Here is a 12,756-nt window from a genome sequence, read left to right as displayed (position 1 = left end):
CCCTCCTCACTCAGACAGGATCAGTGAATATCCCTCCTCTGGAGCTGCCCAAGGACCTGGTGATGGCCTGCAAAGCCCCTCTGCCCCAGGCAATCGGCCCAGCCCCAGCCTGGCTGGAACACACGAGGATGTGGATGAGCTGCAGGGAAAATGCAGTTTTGTGAGGATGGCCAGGCTTGGAGCCACTGCCTCGTGCAGAAATCTGTCCCCACCAAGAGCAGGGTCCCCATCACAGAGCCCATCACTGGGGGATGGTGACCCAGCCTTGAGGGGAACCAGCCCCCGTCCCCAGCGTGAGTCACCCCAGCTCTCCTGACATCCAGCCATAAACAGCTATTCCGGCTCAGGAGTTGCGTCCCAGTTTCCCGTGCTGTTTACATTGATCTGCCTTCCAGGGTTTGCTTTGCTCCAGTTTTTAATGTAATTTCACCAGCCATTAGCCCAGAACTGAGTTCAACTCCTCCCTCACTTAGCAGCTTTTTTTCCCCTAAATATCTCCATTTGAGATCTGTGGAGCTGCTTTGGTGGCAAAGGCCTCGAGGGTCCGGGACCCTCCCCCTGACCTGGCAGAGATGGGGTGATAATGGGCCTTGAGCATCACCAGAACAGCCCAATTATGGTCAAACTGCTGAAAAACAACCACAGGAGCATCCCTGACCTCCTGGGAGCCTGGAGCTGCTGCTCCCAGACCCTGGGAATGATCCTGTAGCTTCAACTGCTAGCTAGTGATTTCCTGGGGTGTCTGGGCGTAGGGGGGGTTATTTCTTTTCGTGCAGAGTATATTAGGAGGGAAAATTAAATGCTGAGGCACAGAAAGACTCTCACTTCCCTTAAAGCTAATAATAGCAGCCAGTGCTTTCGGGGCCACTGCAGCCAACTGGTGTCCTGTGCCTCGTGCTCCCTGTGGAGGTGGGCAGCTGGGGAAACTGAGGCATGGAAGAGCTTCACTTGACTCAAGGGGGTTTAGGAAGGGGTTGTGCTCCTCTCATGCCCTGTCTGCTCAGAGGGTGGTGATGCCACATGATGGGGGACATTCCCTGTCCTTCCACGAGCTGACCCCACTGATTTCCCAGGCCTGTGGAGCGCCCACGGCACAGGGAAAACCCCAGTGTCCTGTGGGAAGCCCGGGAGACAGCGGGGCCCTGCTCCCCCAGCGCCGGCCCTGGGCTCTCCCAAAGGCTCGTGGTACCTGGAGAGGAGTCAAACTGCCAGTTCCGAGTGATTGCTTTGGAAGGGCTGTTCCAGCCCCGGCTCCCTCGGGGCTTGGCTGTGGTGACAAGGAGCGGGCAGGCGGGGACACGGGGCTGGGGCGAGCGGGGACACGGGCGCTCTGTCACGCCAAATGCGGCTCCTTGGGCTGCAGCAACAACCCCCGGGGCTGCCAGACCCTGCCAGCACCCACGGGCAGCGGCTCTGCAGCACTCCCAGAGCCCTGGAAAAAAAAAAAAAATCCCCAAATCCCACTTGTCCCAGAGCCAGGCGCTTTCTGCTGGAAGCTGCCAGCCCTCGCTGTCCCCCTGCCAGGTGCAGGGGCTTTGCCACAGGTTTGGACGCTGTCTCCATTCCTTCCAAACTGATTAACCACTCTGCTGCCTCCCCTTCCAAACAGAGCTGGATGTCCAGGCACTAATGGACGACTCCAGCAATTAATTGCAGGGGCGAGTCCACTCCTAATTAGGAACAGATTTAGGGAACGAGCACTAGGAGGGCTCTTTGGCTGTTGGTTGCCTCTGGTCAAGCATGGGGCTGGGGATTACAGTCTGTGGGGCTTTTTAATTAATAATTGAGGAGCTGATTAAGCCTGAGTTCGTACACTGGGGGAAGTGGAGCTGAGGAACAGGAGATGCTGCTGTGGTTCCTGTTGGCAGCGCTGGCTGGGGAGCCCAGCCTGGCTGGGAGTGGTTTTGCTGCCAGGGAAGCAGGTGTGAAGGTGGTTGGGAGCTGTGGGGTGCCCAGCTATGCTGGGAAGCTGCAACAAATCTCCTGTGGGTGTGAGGCTCTTGCCAGCTGCTTTCAGATTCCCAAAATATGCTTAAATGTCTGAATTTTCCATGTGTTAACAGGCTGGTACCTGGGAGGGAGCAGGTCTGTCCCTTTTGGATGTTTGGGTGCTTCAGGCTGGGGTGCTGGAGATCTGCCCTGGGGTGGCAGCTTCTCCTCTGCAGCTCAAGCTGCTGCTCCTGGCTCTCCCTGACAAATCCCAGGGAAAGGGGGATGCTGCATCTATCTCCCTGCCTGTCCTCAGCAGAGCTGTGCCTGGTAAGGCTGGGACCAAACCCTGTGTTGTGGTGGGCTGTGCTTTGCACCCTGCTGTGTCCAGGATTGGAGCTCCTTTGTGGGAACCCCCAATGATCCATGTGGGAGGTGGGTGCAGGGGAACGAGGGGCTTTTCCTTGTGGGTCGGAGCAGAGCCAAGTGAGCCCCAAGCTGGGAGGCAGCAGTGCAGTGCCAGGGGTGATGCTCCCACTGTGAAGGTCTGATGATGCCAAGAGACAGCTGGGAAGGCAAAAAACCCACCCAAAGCAGTGGAGAAGGAAGGGCCGGAGACCGGGCGAGTTTCCATCAGCGCTGCAGAACGATGGGTCACTGGAAAATCTTAGTGGGGAGCAAGAGGGAAGGAAGCAGCTTCTGCTTTCTGATAGTGGTTCCTGTGAGGCAGTGGGAGGGAGGGAGTTAGTCATCGTGGGCTCAGAGTGCTGCCTCTCCCCCAGCCCCCCCAGATCCCCTCTCCCTCCCCCCCCCCAGCCCCCCCAGATCCCCTCTCCCTCCACAGGCACTGCTGGAACGACGCTCTGCTGGCTCCGTGTCCCAGCACTGCAGGGCTGTTCCTCGGCTGATAATGAATGACAAAAAGCATCTGATCTGTCCAAAAGCTGGACACTGATCCGCTGGGCTGCCTGAGGGAGTCACATTGGTCCTGCAGCTGCTCTGTCTCCTCTTGCTTAGCTCTGGGGTTTGGGTGGAAAGCCACGTCCCCAGTCCCTGCTCAGCTCAGCGGGGGTTGCAGGCAGGGGTGGAAGCAGAACAGGCTGAATAGGAGGAAGGATATTAGTCAGAGGGGGACCAGGACAAAGGGTGAGTGGAGGGGCTGTGAATGGGGCAGGGTGGAGGGCCTGAGCTCTGCCAGCCCCTCCTCGGTGGCACACAGGCACCTCTGCCTGCTCTCCCTGCTGCAAACACCTCCCTGCCTGGTTTCCTCCTTGTCTGGGATGGCTGGGCAGAGCTGTGCCCACACCTGCCACCGTGGTGCTCCCGAGGGACGGCACCAGCCTCCTCCTCCTCCTCCTCCTCCTCCTCCCCGTCTGCTCACGGTGCTGCCCACAGCCAAGGACTGAAAGGAGAGTCTGTTCCCAGCCCCGGGGCTGGGAGTGGGATCTGCAGCCAACTTCCAGCTCGGCAGAGCAGAACAGTTTCTGTTGAGCTCGGTGAAGAGAGCAAAGGCTGCTCTCCCCAAAGGTTCTGCTCCCAAGAGCCATCACAGGCACTTGGCTCTGTCCTCCTCTGCAAAGCAGGGGCTCTGCGTGTTTACAAACAGGGGAAGGAGCTCCAGGGCTGCCAGACCACACAGCACACACAGCCCCGGGCCTGCTGCACCACTCACAGTCCTGGAAAGGTTTGGGTTGGAAAGGACCTTAAGGCTCATCCAGTCCCACCCCCTGCCATGGGCAGGGACACCTTCCACTAGCCCAGGTTGCTCTGAGCCCCGTCCAACCTGGCCTTGGACACTTCCAGGGGGCAGCCACAGCTTCTCTGGGATCAGCCAGCCAAGCACAGAGCATCCTGGACACAGGTCTGTATCCCTGCCTCCAACACCTGCCCTGGATATTTGCACCTTTAACCACCCAGTCCTGCAGAGATGCAGCTCCATCCCCTCAGCTGCAGCACCCCCTGCCCTGGGAGCAGATCTCACCCCCCTCCTGCCTTCACACCCTCTTGGTTTCCCTTCCCAAAGCCAAGGCCGGTTGTTTTTTTCCCGGGATCTCTTCTCCATCCCCATCCTTGCTGTATGCAGTGTGTCATGCATGACCTGGGTTCACTGGGAGCTGCCAGGGACGCTGCTGGCTGGCAGGGCCAGCCTGGCCCGTGCCCTCTGTCAGCTAATTGCTGCTCGGGAGCCCGGGATGTGCCAGCCCTTGGGCCTCCCAGCATCACTCAGGGTGCTTCATCACCGCCTGTCATGTCCTATATGGAGCAAACTGGGGCTTGGCAGAGAAAAAAGGGAAGGGAGGAAACATATTGGTGCCACTGGAAATTAAGGGCAGGTTCCCACGTCAGAGCTGGGGAGAGGATCGGCTGCCTCAGCAGTCAGCGGGGAAATAAGTTGCTGGCGTCACCAGTGATGTGAGACACAGGCACGTCTTGCAGGGGAGATACATCTGTGCCAGATCTGCAGCACAGGCTCTTCCAGCTCGTGTATCAGTGTGAGGCACTGCGGTGTCAGGCTTGCTGGAATTCGGGATTTGATGTAATTCCTGCAGCCAGACGTGTTCACAGGATCACGGAGTCACTGAATTTGGAAAAGACCTCCAGGAACATCAAGTCCAACCTGTGCCCCATCCCCACCTTGTCCCCCAGCCCAGAGCACTGAGGGCCACGTCCAGTCCTTCCTTGGACACCTCCAGGGGTGGGGACTCCACCACCTCCCTGGGCAGCCCCTTCCAAGGCCTGACCACCCTTTCCATGGAGAAATTCCTCCTGATGTCCATCCTGAGTCTCTCCTGGAGCAGCTTGAAGCTGTTTCCTCTTGTTCTGTCACTGGTTGCTGGGAGAAAAGCTCAACCCCCCCTTGGCTTCAACCATTTTTTAGGGAGTTATAGAGAGCAAGAAGGTCACCCCCGAGCCTCCTTTCCTCCAGGCTGAGCCCCCTAAGTGTTGTGGGGCAGGAAGAGTTTGGGGCCAGCAGGTTGGCTCTGGTTTTGGGGGAGCAGAACCTTCAGCATCCTCCTGGCTCTGGGGACCCCATTACTGTGGCTGTGGTGCCACCCTGGCTGTGCCACTCACCCTCATTGGAGCCTGGGAATGGAGCTCAGTGTCCAGCAAGGACAACTGGTCCAGACCCAGGTGAGGCTTTTGGCTGCTGACCATCACCAGCACCGTGTGTTGGGGCTGGGAATTCCCATTCCCTTTCCAAAAGAGACAGGGATCTGTCTTCCCAAGCCAGGGCTTGGTGTCTGCAGGGCCGTGGGGAGAAGTTCTGCCCTCAGCTTGGTGGAGACAGGGCGAGGGAAGGTGCCCTCACCCACACAGTGGCTGCCACCCAAATACCCACCTCTGATGGGTGTCCCGTGCCTTGGCTGCTCTCCAGTTAATCTCCATCCTCCCTCCTGGTGTGCTCCAGCCAGGGCTGGACGTGCTGCTGTGGCTCTGCCGTCCTCAGCCATTTCAGATGCCGTGAGCTCCCTCTCTCCCTGTCATGACTCATTCCTTTCTCACCGAGGCTTTAATTTTTAAAGAAGCTCTTGGAGGCACGGAGGGTTTAATACCTGCAGAGGCTCCCAGCGGGTGCCACTGAGCTTTGTGTGGATGGGCACATGGGAGGGGATGGCTGGGGATGGTCCAGGAGCTCTCAGGACCCAGCACCACATGAGACAGGCAGATGGATCCCAGGCTTGGAGCTGGGAATGGGGTCCCACGGTGCCGGCAGAATTGTCCCTCTGCTCAGCCCATGCAGGAAAGAGGCAGCAGGGATGGGGATGTCCCTGATGCTGCAAAGTGCCTGGGAAGAGCAAGCCAAGAGCTGAGAGGGAAAGGGAAAACGTTTTGGCCTCGGGAGGATCCTCTGGTTCTGCCACTTGCTGCAGTTCCTGAGGAGCCCCAGCCCCCCACACTGGCTCCTGTCAGCTCTGGGCATGGAGCTGTTTGGGGAAGGGGGGAATGGCTCCAGCTGCACACACCTGGAGCACTGCTCCATCCCTGGAAGTGTCCAAGGCCAGGCTGGATGGGGCTTGGAGCAGCCTGGGCTAGCAGAAGGTGTCCCTGCCCGTGGAAGGGGGATGAGACTGGATGAGCTTTGAGGTCCTTCCAACCCAAGTAATTCTGTGATTCTGTGAAATGGCCTGGCCCTCCCTCTGTTCCAGCTCTGCTGCTGCTCTCCTGGGCTGGAGATGATGCCCCTCAGGACCGGTGTTTGCTCTGCACCAGGGAGGCAGTGGTTTGCTGTCCCCCTGCACGGTGACATTTGCTGGGGGCTCCTTCCCACCGGGGTGGGGAGGGGCAAGAGGTGAGGGAGAGCTGCCAGCCCGGCTCCTGGGCCTCTCTGCTCCTCTGGATAGCGGAGCTGCTGTTTGGACAGGGATAGGAGGGGTGTTTGCTCTGTGTGTTGGCTTTGGGAATGCCAGGGCACGAGGTGTGCCGGTGTTATCCTGCTCCATGGGATCTCCTCGCCTGCCCCACCACCCTGCCCACCAGCTGCTGGCAGGAGAGTTGGCGGGGTGCAGCATTCTTGCATGACTCAGACAGTCACAGGTCACCCCCTCCTGCAGCCCCAGCACGGAGGAGGGAGCTTTTCCGGCCTTATCTGCGGCATTCCTCGAGGTTTTTCCCAGTAAATATTTGCACTCTGCAATATTTTCCCAAGGAATCGCCGGTGCCCGTGCTGGACCTGACGTGCTGCCAGCGGCACCTGGCAGAGGCAGAGCATCACCACCCAGCCACATTTGCACCTTCCAGAGCAAAGCCCGAGCTGCCCATCCCCGGGCTCTCCGTGGGTGTCGGCACATGGTCCTCGAGGAAAGTTTCTCCTCCGTTTACGTGATTAATTCCTTCCTCCCACCACGGACGCCTGCAAACCACATCTATATCCATGGCTCCCCACTCCTCCTCGCCTGTGAAATATTTATAACCCCCCACATTAGGGCTCTTCTTCTCTCTTCTTGCCTTCTTTTTTATCCTTCTCTCTGCCTTCCACCCGGGCTCCCCGGCTCTGTGGAGCTCCAGGAGCCGCTTCATTTTCATATATCTCGGCGAGCGGAGAAGCTGTGAGGAATAATTTGGGTTTTTGCTCAGGGAATGAAGCGCTTTTTTTAATTGCAGTCATCTGCAGCTTCTCAGCAATGTATTATTGATGGTTATTATTCGAATAAAGGAGTCGTTTCTGTTTTGTTTTCCCGCAGACCCACTTGGCAGCGTTTATGGTTTTCCCTTCTCCCTCTTTCTGCGCTTTGGGAAGAGGTCACCTTGGCATCTGGTAATTTTTCCACCCACTTTCACCCCTGGTGAGGGTGTTGCAGGGGCTGAGCTCACCCCAGCTTTGCCCCATGGCATCAAAACCAGCAAAATACCAGTGATGCCCCTTAATACTGCCCAGAGCCCCCCAAGCACCTTAAGGTTGGGTTGGAGGGCGTTTAGCCCTTTTGGAAGTTGGGTGCTGGAGGAGGTGACTGTCTGCAGGCTCAGAGGGGCTTTGCTGGGGCCATCCCAGCCCTGTGTGGGCTCCACACGTGGCTGCTCTCCTGGGCTTTTACTGGTGCTTTTTGGGGGCAGCAGGATGAGCTGGAATACCTTCCCCTTGGAGGGCTGGTCCTGACCCCAAAACATCACAGAGGTGCCCCCCAGAAAGGGACCTGCTGGGGTTCCCCCTGCCCTCGCTGTGCCCTCCCCATCCAGGGGCTCTGCAGCATCACCCCCCAGGTGCCCCCAGGATCCAGGCTGGGACCATCTCCGGCTCCTCTGGCACCCCCTTCTCTGGCAGGAAGGCACCAAAGTAGGACTCGGGAGCTCCCCCGCCTCCCCAGCTCGGGCCTGACAGCTCGGGAGTGACGGGAGAGCGTTTCTCCCGCGCTGTCACTTCTCTCTCCTCCCTTTCAGCACCACCCACCGCGTTGTCACTCCCGGCAGCAGGGACTTTCCTCAGGCCCACGAAGGTCCCCGAGCTGTTACCGTGATGCAAACACCGAGTACAAGGTTCCTCCTTGATGTGAGGAATGAAACGAGGTCGGAACTGGAGGGAAAAATGTTCATTTTGAGGTGGAGCTGAGGATCTCCCTGTTTGCCTGGAGCCGCTTCCCTGCGACTCCCTGGGGAGGGGAGTGGGGTGTCCTGCAGATCTCAAGGGAAGAACCTTGTGTTTCCCTGAGCACAGGGTGCTCTGCTGGGCTGATCCACGGAGAAGGAAGGACACCAACATCCCTGCTGAGGTGTCACCACATCCCCATGGCACAGCATTCCCCCTCATCCCGCCCATGGGCGCTTTGGGAAGGAGCGACCAAGAGGCTCCTCCTCAGCTGTGGCAAATATTGGGGGGTTTTATAACAGGCACTAATAGGTTTAGAGCCTGTCTTGGCTCCAAACGGGAATGTGGAGGGGTGGGGAAGGGAAAAGCACCATCAGTCACAGAGGTCCCGGGGAAAACCCAGCGTGGCTGTCGGCTCACGGGCACTCGGGTGATGAATTCCTTAGGTGAGCGAACAATTTTGTCTCCTAATTACACCCATAAAGCAGAGCCGGGCCCAGATTCCTCCTCTCATGTTTTGCTTTTCATGTCGAGCCCCTTTCCCCAGTGAAGGAGCTGCTTAATTAGAAATTAACAGGGTTGTTAGAGTAATTGGGAGCAGGAACGGGCTAGGAGAGGCTTATTAGCAGGAGTGTGGTGATGGTTTATTAGCAACCCCGTGGCTGTGGGGTTTTTCTGGTGCTCCAAAGCCGTGGGGAGCTGCCCTGGAATGAGGGGAGAGCCCAGAACTGAGAGGGGAATTGGTGTGGCCACGATGGGACCCATGATAGGACCCTTCCCATGGGTTCTGAGCAGGAATCTGAGCCCTACAAACAGGCACCTGTGGGTGCTGCAGGGAGAGGGAAAAGGGGGAGAAGAGGCAGGAAAAAAACCCCAGACCCTGTTTTCACCAGCTCTCCAGGCTGCAGGCATCACCTGGGGGCATCTCAGCCAGCTCTGCCACCTTGTAGGGGCCCTGTGGTCCCCCTGCCCTATCCCATGGGATGGGACCTCGGAGCTGCAGGACCCCCGGGAGCCCCTGGCATTCCCACCAAAGCCTCTCCAGGGTTTATTTATCCCTGAGCCGCATCCCTGGCGCTCTCCCTCCCTATATTTAGCCCTCGGATGGAGAGAGATTTCACAGCCGCCCGACTGTGCCTGTGCTCGGGAGGCAGTCAGTGTTTCCATGAGAAACCCCGGGGGGCCAATCCCGCTCCTCTCCCTGGCACCGGGACAAAAATCCTCCCCGTGGCTTCCAGTGGAGCATCGCTGGATTTACCCCCCCCCCCCCCGGGATGAGATCAGGATCTGGCCTCGGGTTTTGATGGGTTTGTAACTTGGCTGATACAACTCGGGCTGATTTAATTCATTTTGGGCTAAAACTCCACCTACAAGTTCCCAGCCTGGGAGGCATTAAAGGCAAATTAATACAAATATTATATACTGGGTTTAAAGGGAACTCATCAGCCAATCCTGATTTTTTTTTTTTTTTTAATGGAAGAACCTGGTGGAGTGATGTTTTCTATTTTGGTGTTATTTATTTTATGTTGCTGCTGGTCTCCCTGAGGCCAGACACTGCCCAGGCCCAGAACTGCTCTGCTTTGCCTCCACAGCATCCAGCAGAAAAGCAATTGGAAAAGAAAAGAGGTGCCAAAATATGGACAACAGCTGAAATTCCCATCCCAGCAGGGCTGCCCGCAGGGTTCAGGTCCCTGAGGGTGGGCCCAGGTGCTGTTGGTCACTGTGGGAGTTTGGCTCCTTTTCCAAGCAGCAGGAATTGCCTGCAGGGAGGTGTGGAAGGAAAATTCCTCCTGGGATGGGATGGGGAACCTGCTCCTCTTCCAGAGGGGCCTGCAATGGGTGTCAGGTGCAAGGAGGGGAGAGGAGCAAGGAGCACCATCCAGGCATCTCTGCCATGAATCCCTCCATAGCCAGGGCTCGGAGCATTCCTGGCCGATCCCAACTGGGAAAGGTGATGTGTTCCCCACACACGTGGCCAGTTCTGGGCGAAGATAAGGGAATAACTGACTATCCAGCCGTGATCCAGGGCGGATGGGGAGGCCAAAGGCACAGCACAGAGTGGGCAGCCCTGCAGGGACTTACTGGGGGGATCCAACGTCTCCCTTGGAGCTTGTCTGGGAGCACCTGCCAAGAGCCAAAGGAGCAGCCTGTCCCCACTACCACCCAAAAACCAACCTGTCCCCACTGCCACCCAAAAATCCTCCTGTTCCCATTGCCACCCCCGTGGCTGTGGCAGCCAGAGCCCTGCTAATCCTGGGAGGTCCCTCCCTGCAGCTCCGGGCTGGACAAGTGGGAGCTTTGCTGGCTCAGGGGTTGTGTCCTTCTCCTTCCTTTTCCAGGTGTGTCTGGCAGAGCAGTGTGGGGACACCTCTGCCCCCCCCAGCAGGAGCAGGTGGCCTGAGGCTGAAGGGGATGGAGCAGGAGGGGTGACACCAGCAAGCACCAGGGGCAGCATCCTGGGAAACAGGAGCACAGGGAGGATCTTCAGAGGAGACCCCAAAATACTCCATGAAGGAATTTTTCCCGTGTTCTCTCCCCCTCTGTGCTGCCGTGTGTGGGGACAGGTTGGTGCTTGTTTGGAGGTGATGCTCCTGCTCCTGCTCCAGCTCCAGCCAGGATTTTCACTTTTCCTCCATGTGCTTCTCCTTAGCTATAAAATGGAAGGGGCTCTCAGCCTGTTTATGGCTCTGTGTGTAACAGGAACACACCAGGCAGGAGCTGCTGAGCACCAGCTCTGTAATTGCCGCCTGCCACTGGATGGGAAGCACATTTTCCAAATGGATTTTGGCTGGTTCCCTCGACAGCAAGTGCCCCAGCTGTAAAACCTGCCTTTCCCCATTTCAGCCCAAGTCCAGGAGTCCAAGGAGGCTGCAAATTCTCAGCATTGCTGAACTGCCCTGCTAACAACAGCTTCCCTGAGGCAGGAAGGCTGATTTCCTTTCAGGAGTCCAAATCCAGATGGTCAGAGATTCCTTCCAAGCTCAGAAAACCTGTTTTAAAAGGCCATTATGTCTCAATAGCAGTTTTGCATCCCGGCCCGTTGGAAGCACTGCCTGCAGGCTGCTCCACCAGCTCTTTTCCAAGCTGTTCTGTGGTCACTGAGACACAATCTGGGCAGTGCTGGCTGATTCTGGTGGAGGGGGGGCCGGACACCGGCTAAAATCCGCGTGTTTATTCCCACTTTCTGTGTTGGGCAAGCGTGGAGCTGTTAAATCGAAGGTGCCCGAGCTTGTTTTTTGAGACACAAGGTTTGCTCTTGTCATGGGAGTCTCCAGCCCTGGAGGGTTTTACATTCGGAGGGAATGACTCCCTCAACTCCCCAGGAAGATGCCAAGGACCCCACCTTGAGATGGGGGGCATTCCCAGCCCAGGGAACTTTCCTCCCTCCTGCTGCAAAGCCCAGGGGCAGCTCGGTGCCTTCTGCGCTGTGCAGGATGTGGAGACTGAATTACACCCAACCCGGGCAGCTCTGGTGGCACTCAGGTGACTTCAGATAATTTCCCCTGCCCCCAAACGGCCCCTGGCTCAGCCGAGTGGAAGGGATTTTACTGGCCGTGGGGAGCATGGGAAGGAATTCCGGATCCACACAGGGCTCGGCTCTCCCGGCCTCTGCAGCACCACCTGGGAGCGCTCAGGAATGCGAAATTCTCGAGGTGCAGGCCCTCAAGGGGGGAAAAAACCGTTCCGAGCGCTAATTAGGGCTTGTGCGTGCACAGATGTTCCACTGGTTTAACTCGAACCCGCGGCGTGCCCGGACGTGGGGCTGCGGGGAGGGCGAGTGCCGAGTTAAGGTGCCCACGCCCGGCACTGCTGCCCCGATGCCACCGTGCATGCCCAGCACGGCCGCGGCGTGTCCACCCCTCAGGGACCATTCAATGAGGGGTTTTTATCCCGGTTCCTTTAAAAAAAGGGGTGAGGGTCGGATCTGCCCGGGGGGGGGTTTCTTCATGCTGGACCCTCTGTGGCCCACGGGGTGTGTCCCCTCCTCGAGGGGACTGTCGCTCTCAGGGGGTGTCAGGCTGGCACACCCCAACCCCTGGGCATCAACCACAGCGCCCACGAGGAACCCCAAAGCCACTTTAACCCACAAGGAACCCCGATTTTGCCACAGGTCACGGTGCTACTCCTGCCTTCCCCACGCCTGGGCTGGGGAGGGGTTTGGGGACGAGGATGAGCCCTCACTTCTTGGGGTGCCCACGCTTGGGAGTGCACACACCTCAGTGCCACGGGTAGTGCCAGAGCTCCCCGGAGGGGGGGGAGGAACACACGTTGTGGTGCCCCCACATTGCTGAGGGGTGCACACACTGCCCAGGGGGGTCCCCACATTGCCTGGGGGGTCCCCACGTTGCCCAGGGGTGCACTCCTCGCTCTAGCAGGGGGGGTTCTTGTGCTGCCCAGGGGGATGCCCACATTGCCTGGGGGGTCCCCACACTTTCTGGGGGTGCACCCCCCAACTCTGCCTGTGGGGTCCTCCCACTGCCCGGGGTTTCACCCCCCCACACACACACTCTACCCACTCTCCGTCTCCTTCCCGTCCCCCTTAAGCAGCCGTCGGGGCGTGCAACCACCTTAAGGGAGCCCCTCCCCCGGCGGGCTGGGACGAGCCCTCCCCCTCCCTCCCCCCCGTCCCCTCCCTCCTCGGCCCGGCCCCGCACGGCCCCGCACGGCACGGGGGTTGCCATGACAAGCATTTTCTCCCGTTAGCTCCGGGACCGTTCCCCCTCCATCCCATGGCCAGCCGGGGGGGCTCCGCCGCCAGCCGGGCGCCGCGGGAGCTGAGCCGGTGAGTGCGCGGGGGGGACCCC

General features: G+C 58.6%; 1 protein-coding gene across 6 annotated transcripts in view; it reads left to right on the top strand.

Annotated features, from left to right (window-relative positions):
- Positions 1 to 12,592: 12,592 nt before the first annotated feature.
- Positions 12,593 to 12,756, top strand: part of ATP2B4 (ATPase plasma membrane Ca2+ transporting 4) — a 47,272-nt gene continuing 47,108 nt past the window's right edge. For all 6 annotated transcript variants that reach the window (XM_027659627.1, XM_027659630.1, XM_027659626.1 and 3 more), the window contains exon 1: positions 12,593 to 12,734. The gene's annotated coding sequence lies outside the window, so the exon portion shown is untranslated. The remainder of the gene's footprint in view (positions 12,735 to 12,756) is intronic.

This window comes from Corapipo altera, unplaced genomic scaffold, assembly GCF_003945725.1.
Source record: "Corapipo altera isolate COAL_440 unplaced genomic scaffold, ASM394572v1 77b, whole genome shotgun sequence".
Classification (NCBI taxonomy): domain Eukaryota; kingdom Metazoa; phylum Chordata; class Aves; order Passeriformes; family Pipridae; genus Corapipo; species Corapipo altera.
Note: the sequence above shows the minus strand (reverse complement) of the source record. Positions and strands in the feature narration are given on the sequence as shown.